Here is a 7,747-nt window from a genome sequence, read left to right on the forward strand (position 1 = left end):
ATGGAGTGCTGAGTGCCGGCGGTGGGGAGTGGCTGTGAAGTGTGTAGAGAGAAGAGTGCTGAACTGAGAGTCAGACAGGCCTGGCCACAAATGCCTGCAGATCCCCCACCCCACCCTGCATCAATTACTTCTGTGTGGTCTTAGGATATGTCATCTGCCTCAGCCTCAGTTTCCTCATCTATAAAATGGGAACATTTTTTAAAACGTCCTTTCTTGAATGGCATATAAGGTAACAGAGTGTTCCTCAGCTCTGTAGCCATTCAACATGTATTTATTGAGCACCTAGTATAGGCCACATGCTGTTCTAGGAACTGAGGATACAGCAGTGAACAAAAGCAGCTGCCCTCGTGCAGCTGATGTTCTAGTGTGTTAGTGATTTGATATGAAAGATTATTTTATAATATGACCCCTTGGCTTGACCATTAGAGAGATGGCATGGCCATGATCAGGATGTTCCTCTGCTGGGACCGCCACCATCAGCACAATCTCCACCACTGTCCCCATCACAGCCATCTACACCGAAACCAGCACCACTGTGACCACCATCACTGCAACACCAGCATCACTGCCAAAACCACTGCAGCTACCACTGCCATCACTACCGTGACTGCCACCACCATCATCCCCACCATTACCATTGTCACCACAGCTGCCAGGGCCGTGACCACCACCACCACTTGCCTTTTGACATCCGCACCACCACGAGCAGCAGGGATCCCTGCTAATGAGTGCTGAATACTTGGGTCCCTCCCCTTTCCTTGGAACAATATTGGAGGCCCTATGGAGCCACTGCCTGCCTGAGCCTAATGCCCTAATTATCATGACTCCTGGCTCCAAACATGAACATCCTTCAAAAATTTCTCCTTGACCCAGGTCCCTTTCCCGTAATCCTCAGCCCCTGAAGCTACAGCTGTGGGTGGGGCATGGAGAAGGGCTCGAAGGAGCTGACCAGCAAGTGGGATCAGGCAGCACCAACAGGGCAGCAGTATTCAGGGGAGGGGCCCCCAGAACCATCATGGCACTAGCAGTGGTGGGTCAGATTGCAACTTTAGGAGTTGATGCAGGAGGGGTTTGCCCCTCCCCTCTTCATCTCATCGTCCCTCCATCACCCTGTCCCTCCAGGAAGGCAAATTCCTAACACATACTCCCCGTCCACCCTTTTCATTGAGATCCAGGCCCCCTGCTGAACACAGCCCACAGCTCCGTGTTTCTGTCCCCAGCAGTCACTGGGGAACCAGCCTGCAGCCCCAACTTACTTCCAAGCAGAAATGGGAGTGCGGACAATGAGAACTCATATTTATTAAGCTGTCCTGTGGGCCGAGAGAGCCACACAATGATCTCCCTTGATTCCCCACTGCAATCTCGGGAAGGAGGTGCTGGGTTCACCATATAAAGATGAAGAGATTCAGGCTCGAAAAGGTTAAGCCACTTGCCCAAGGACCTCCAGAAGGAAGCAACAGTGTGTCGTAAGTGGCCACTGCCTAGCAGGAGGCCCTCACAGCCACACATCTCAGCACTTAACCCCCATGTCCCAGCCACTCCTACCCTCCAGGCTTCACTCCAGTGAATTGAGGAGTTAGAACCTGCATCTCAGAGGGGCTGCACTCGGCCCTTTGATGCTACCCTCAGATGTCCCCTCCTGACACACATTCACAGAATCTGGGCTTTGGCCAGGCTAGGATGGGCTGAGGCAAGTCAGGGAATGATCTCTGTCTTTAGATTGAAGGCATAGTTTCCAAGCTCTTTTAGTGAGCACTCACTCTTCCTGCTGTGGGGGAATCACCTCCCCTAATCCCCAGTGCCAGTGTCCAACCAGAGAAGGGGTGAAGGGAGATGGGCGAGGAGAGAACAATTTCTGAGGGAGGAGGGGGAAAAGAAGGTGCCGGGCCTCCCCCAGCTGCATCCCATCTGCCTGGGCAGGCAGCCAGGCAAGGTAAGTGAAACCCACTGCCCTCCATTAGGAGCTAGCTCAGTGGCTTTGAAGCGTGATGCAGTGATTACTTCTGAGATGACTTCTTCTGGGTTGCAAGGGGGACCCGACCAATGAGGAAGCAGGGTAGGGTCTGGGAACTGGTTTGGGGTCAGCCCAGTTGGATTCTGGGGCTGTGTTAATAGTGGGTGAGAGGAATTGGTCAATTTTGGAGTCCAGTTAGATTAACTGGAGCATCAAAGCGGGTCAGGTCCACAGTGCCCTCCCCCACCGTCTGTCCAGCCCCAGAGGCTGGTGCTCCCTTCCTGCCTCCACCCTGTCCTGCCAGGGGCTCCTTCTGACCCACACTAGTCAGCTTCTCTCACCTCTGAGCCCTTCCGTGGGTCATACCTCTGTGAGAGCTGTCTTCTCTCTTCCTTCACTATAACTGTAGAGTTGGTCAGTCTCCCCTCTTCCCATCTGCAGTCTTTTCCTTCAAAGGCCACCCTTTGTCCCACACGTCCCGTTCTACATCCACACTTGTTGTCAAGGAATCGCACCTGATCAATTTGCTCAAACATTGATAGGAACTTAATCTCCCCAGACTTTGTGTATTGGAGAAGAGGTGCCCAGAGAGGGCAATGCTATACCCAAGTCCTTGAATGGAGAGAGTTCCAGGCCTTGTGGTAAGGGCACAGGGGAGAGAGTCAGGGCAGCCGTCTTTCTTACTGACTCTGGGGGCCACCCCCCTCTCCAGCCTCTGCCTTCATTTCCATGGCACGTGTTCCCCTCAAGTAGCCTTCCTCTAAGAAATTCCTCCTGACCCTCCACTTGGATCCTTCCCAGCCCTGAAAGTCTGCAGAGCTGCCCTGCAGTTCTGAAGGGCTCAGTCATCTCTCACTTTTTATCCTGCATCGAAGGACAGTCAAGACATTTTAACGAAAGCCTGAGTAGGGCTACACCATGTTGGAGCAGCCTGAAGATGAGAGGATGAGTCATCAGAAGCCCCTACAGTTCATTTGTCTTGTGCCCTTGGGTCAGTCCCTTCCCCTGCTCTGAGCCTTGGTTTCCTTACCTGTGAAATAGGCATAAGATGCCAGTCTCATAAGTTACTGTGATGAATCAAAGAGGTCTGGAGTGGTGTCACGGGAGCTGGGCAGATGTCAATTACTCTTATTCTATTTGCTGCCGCTGCTGGTGGCTTCTGCACTGCAGGCTGGAGACCGGATAAGGGGTGAGATGACATTTCAGCACTGAGGACCCAGCTCAGGCGGCCTTCCTGCTATAGATAAGAGCCAGCACTGTGACAGGCCTCAGGCTCCAGCACAATTCCCACGGGAATCGCTGGGGGCGGAGACATCCCAGGCCCAAGCTTATCTTCATTCTGGTGTGGCTGGGAAGTGGGGTCAAGTGTGATTGTCTGGGTTGGTTTCCAGCAGAGGAGGGTAAAGGGCATAGAGACACAGTCTGTTCAGTCTTCCAGTCAAGGGAAGAACTCCCCCTCCGCAAAGTGGTGGTGGAGGGTATAGCTCAGTGGTAGAGCCAGTGCTTAGCATGTATGAGGTCCTGGGTTCAATCCCCAGCACCTCCATTAAATAAATAAATAAACCTAACTGCCCCCTGCAAAAAAAAAAAAAAAAAAACAAACAAACAAAGAGACCATCAAGAGGAGAGGGGGAGGAGTGGAAGGAGGAGGCCCCCTTTACAATCCCATCCATCCCAAGGTGGGGTCTGCTGGGCAAGGGGTCCCCTGAGACAGGGCTAAACAGTTAAGAACAGAAGGCCTGGGCCGCCAGCCCTTCCTGGACCAGCTCTCTCAGTCCATCCACTCCACCTGCTGACTGACCGGCCACTTCCGAGGAAACTCCAGTCTAAAGGACGTGGAAAAAGTCCTCACCCTGGAAGTCCTGCAACTCTGAGTTGGGAGACAGGGTCTCTAGGCTGCAGTCTCCTCTCCCATGGGAGCACAGAGGTGGGTCTGAAACATGGAGAGGGACTCAATGCCACCATCCTCTCCTTTACCCTCAGGGGTTGGGGAGCAGGGAGATGGCCCAGAGCCTGGGGGATCTCCTAGTCTAAAGGCTCCCCCAGTCAAACAGGAGTGTGCCTGGGGCAGGAGCACAGAGAGTTCCCAGTTACATGCTCTAGGCCAGGACTCGGATTTCAGAAGTGGAAGCTACCTCCCGCCCCGAGGCCATCTGCAGTTGGGGAAACTGAGACCCAGAGAAGTACACAAAATGCTCCAAGTCACTCAGTGTGGTGGCTGCAAAGGAAGGAACTGTGGAGTGGTTGAGCAGTTTCAGCACCATGCTGTGGAGAACGCCAGCCTAGGCTGGGCAGAAAGGAGACCGCAGTCTCCCCTCAGCGCTGTCCCCACCCCTTGTGCGACCTGGGACCACTCACTGGGCCTCTCCAGGTCTGTTTCCTGCCTGTGATGTGAGGAAAGCCATCCTTCCCAGGCTGCCCCGGCTCCCGCTCCCTGCAGAGTCTGAGGCCAGGTTCTTGTGCTGCCCCAACCGGGCCCAGCCCACAGGGTACCCCGGGGAGGGGGAGGCAGGTGCGAGTGGGCCCCCCCACCCAGGAGCCAGTGGAGGAAAGTGCTGAGTCGGCACTCGGAGCCCCAGCCACCTCAGCTCCTGTTCCATTATTCATCCCGGTAAGAGGCTCTCCCTCCTCCTTCCAACCCAGACCCAGTCTCAAGAAATGCCTCCCCCCACTCAAAATCCCCCTCTCACCCCCCCTCAGCTGGAAACTCTTAAGCAAAAAGGTCGTCAAGATGATTAAATGCGAACAGATTTTCAGCTCTTTTTCCACTTTAATTAAAAATGGGCTCTCCGTTCAGAGGAAGCTGGAGACGAAGCAGCAGCTCCCCGAAGGCCGCTGGGCTGCAGAGTGCGGGGAACACACTCAGAGGTGTCTGAGGGTTGGCCTGCGGTGGCCTGGGCGCAGGGGCTGGCCTGGGGCTGCCCAGAGGCCCTGTCTGTAAAGGGCAGCGGGAGCCAGGGCCTTGGGCACTGGGGGCAGAGTGAGAACAGAGGCAGGTGGCGGGGGGCAGGTCTGCACCTGGGGGCAGGTCTGCACCTGGGGGCAGGGGCGGGGTGGGGAGCAGAAGGAGGGCCCTTTCCACAGACCCTCACTGGGAGTCCCCAATCTGGGGGCGGGAACAGGTCATTAGCTTCAAAAAGGGCTGGGGTTTGACATAAAGAATTTAAGATGGAAAATGACCAATGGATAAGTAACTTCTAGAACAACCTAGTAGCGAACACAGGAGTGGCCAAGTGTACCGGTGACGAGAGACTGGAGACAACAGAACTAGGGGTGTGTGTGGGAGGGCAGCCGGGCAGCCTCAGCAGGTTTCCTGATGCAGGACTTCAGATCCCAACCCAACAGCTGGGTGGGCAGCAGGGGGAAAGTCTCTAAGAAGCTGGGGTGAGACAGGGACACAGCGCATTCTATTATAAAGATGGCGAGGTGGGGAGCGGGGAGAAGCCATCAGGAGGACAAAGGCTCTACCCTTCTCTCTCCCTCCCTCCCCCTATCTGGGATCAGGAGCCAGGAGAGAAGGGAGGAGTGGCAGGGGAAGGGATTTGGTTGAGACACCTGAGAACATCCGCAGGGGGAGGAGGGAAGGGCGGGGGAGCTGGCACAGGCTGCAGGAACAACAGGAGCCCACGGCCCTTGGTCACCGATCCGATCCCATTTCCGGTCTGGCCCCAGTCCTTGGCAAGCCCTGAGCAGAGCTTCCCTCCAAGAGTGTAAGAGAGGACGGTTGCATTTGAAGTTCCTCTCCATGTTCCGGACCGCCTCTGCACTCCAGTGGGAGAGAACGCTGCAGGAGAGAGAGGGGCCTCCCACCACTTCCTCTACCTGTGCTGGGTGGTCCCACCTGCCCTCCACTTGGGGGCGAGGAGTTGGCCCTTATCCCGGGAAGAAAAGTGATCCCTTCCTGGTGAACCACCCTGGTGTCAGTGGGCAGCCCAGAGCCCAGTGCCCAGCCCCCAGGCAAGGAAGCAGTTGCCAGCGTCTCCAGGGGAGGGATCACAGGACCCTTTAGAGTCCATCCCCATCTCTTCCCTCTCCCACACTTAACCACCAGCTCCCCCTCCACCACGGTGAACTCCACGTAAGTTAGGAGAGCATGAGGAAGGGGAACCACCAACTCAGCAAGGCTCCCAGGGGAGGTCACATGTGGGCTGGGCCTTGACAGAGGGGAGGACCTTGCCAGAGCAGGGAGGGGAGGCCATTCTGAGCAGAGGGGCTGTCTGAGTGAGGGTGCAAATGCATGGAAGGGGGGGGGCGGTGTGTGTGAAAATGCTGAGTCATCAGTTTGGGGACAGCACAAGGGACGGGGGAGCGAGTGGATTGAGATGGAGCTGGCCTCGCACGTTGGGGGCACCCTGGATGCCCCCCATTCTTGTGGATCACCCTCTCTGCTTGAAATGCCCGTCCTGCCCTGGGGGCAGCCAGCAGGATCCCAGGCAAAACCTCCTGTTCCTCTGAGAATCTCTCCCCATCCACCCTCTCCTTCCAGACTCGGTGGCTGGAGTCTGGCTGTCCCGGGGTGTCTCTGGTTGCCATTACCCTTGTCCGCAGGCCTCTCTCTCCCTGGCTGCTTTGCTAGAATGTACGTGCATGGCCAAACCTCGGGCGCAGCCTCCCCCATTCTCCTGCAGTTCCGTGGGCCACAGTACAGAGTGCAACCCAGACAAGCCGCCTGGCACCTGCTGCTTCAGGAAAGAAGTTTGGCCAGGAGAGGAGAGGGGGGCTGGCCTGATGCAAGATGAATGGGATACCTGACCTCAGATCCCCCCGAGTCTGAGTCCCCGCTTCTCAGAAACAGATATTCACCCAAGCAGCCCCCGGGCCTTTGGCCTTACCTCCTTCATTCTACTTTTAGAAAAACCAGGGACTCCGCGGCAGGGAGTAGCCTATTTTGACAGAGTCCAAGTGGAGCAGCGTGGGGAGGGGTAACCGAAGGGGCGGGAAGCGTGTCTCTGTTGGCGGGCACTGCCTTGCCCGGAACTCACTTTTCTTCCCCAGTGTTAATTATCAAAATTAACTGAACACTATAAATAACTCAACTCGGAGACTTGAAGAGCCTCACTTCTAATTAATTCATTTTCAATCAAGACACTTCTGCGCCCCCCTACCCTAGAATCTGAGGGATGGGAACCTCATTGTGTGGCTTTTCAAACATCGAATCCCTTGCTCCTGAGATGTGAAAGCTCAAAGAGAAAAGAGAGAGAGAGGAAAGAAAAACACTCAGCTTCCTTGGAAGGGGGCAGCCTATAAATAACCCCATATTGGTGCATTTGATGGACGACATTCATGTCTAGATAGGCTTTTGTCGAGATGAGGAAACATGGAGGGTGGGGGTGGGGTGCAGAGACTTCCATCTGCCACCTCCTTTACTGGGCAATAAATTTAAAGCAAGACTGTGAGCACCGTCCAAGGCCTCTGTGTTGGCTAGAGCTGGGGAGACTGATCGATAGAGAAGGAGGAGGAGGAGGGATGGGGAAAGGGGAAAATAGAGAGAAAGAAACGACAGGGAAAATGCAAGCCCTAGGATGAGTGCCGGGAATGGGGGGAAGAGAAGGGGTGAGGAGGAAAAAAGAGGGAAAAAGGAGGGAGAAGAAAGATGAGAAAAGAGAAGGGTCGAAGGGAAAAGAGTGACAGGGAGGAGGGGCGGGTGGGACGGACATTTCCATCCCCACCTTGTAGTGTGACCCTTGCCAGAGACCCGGGGAGCCGCTCCAGGGCTGTCCTGCCTTGTGTCCAGCTGCCTCACGCCAACATCCCCCAGTGTCTCCCCTCCCAGGCTGCGGGCATCCTTTCCTT

The sequence above is a fragment of the Camelus bactrianus genome, chromosome 16, assembly GCF_048773025.1.
Source record: "Camelus bactrianus isolate YW-2024 breed Bactrian camel chromosome 16, ASM4877302v1, whole genome shotgun sequence".
Taxonomy (NCBI): Eukaryota; Metazoa; Chordata; class Mammalia; order Artiodactyla; family Camelidae; genus Camelus; species Camelus bactrianus.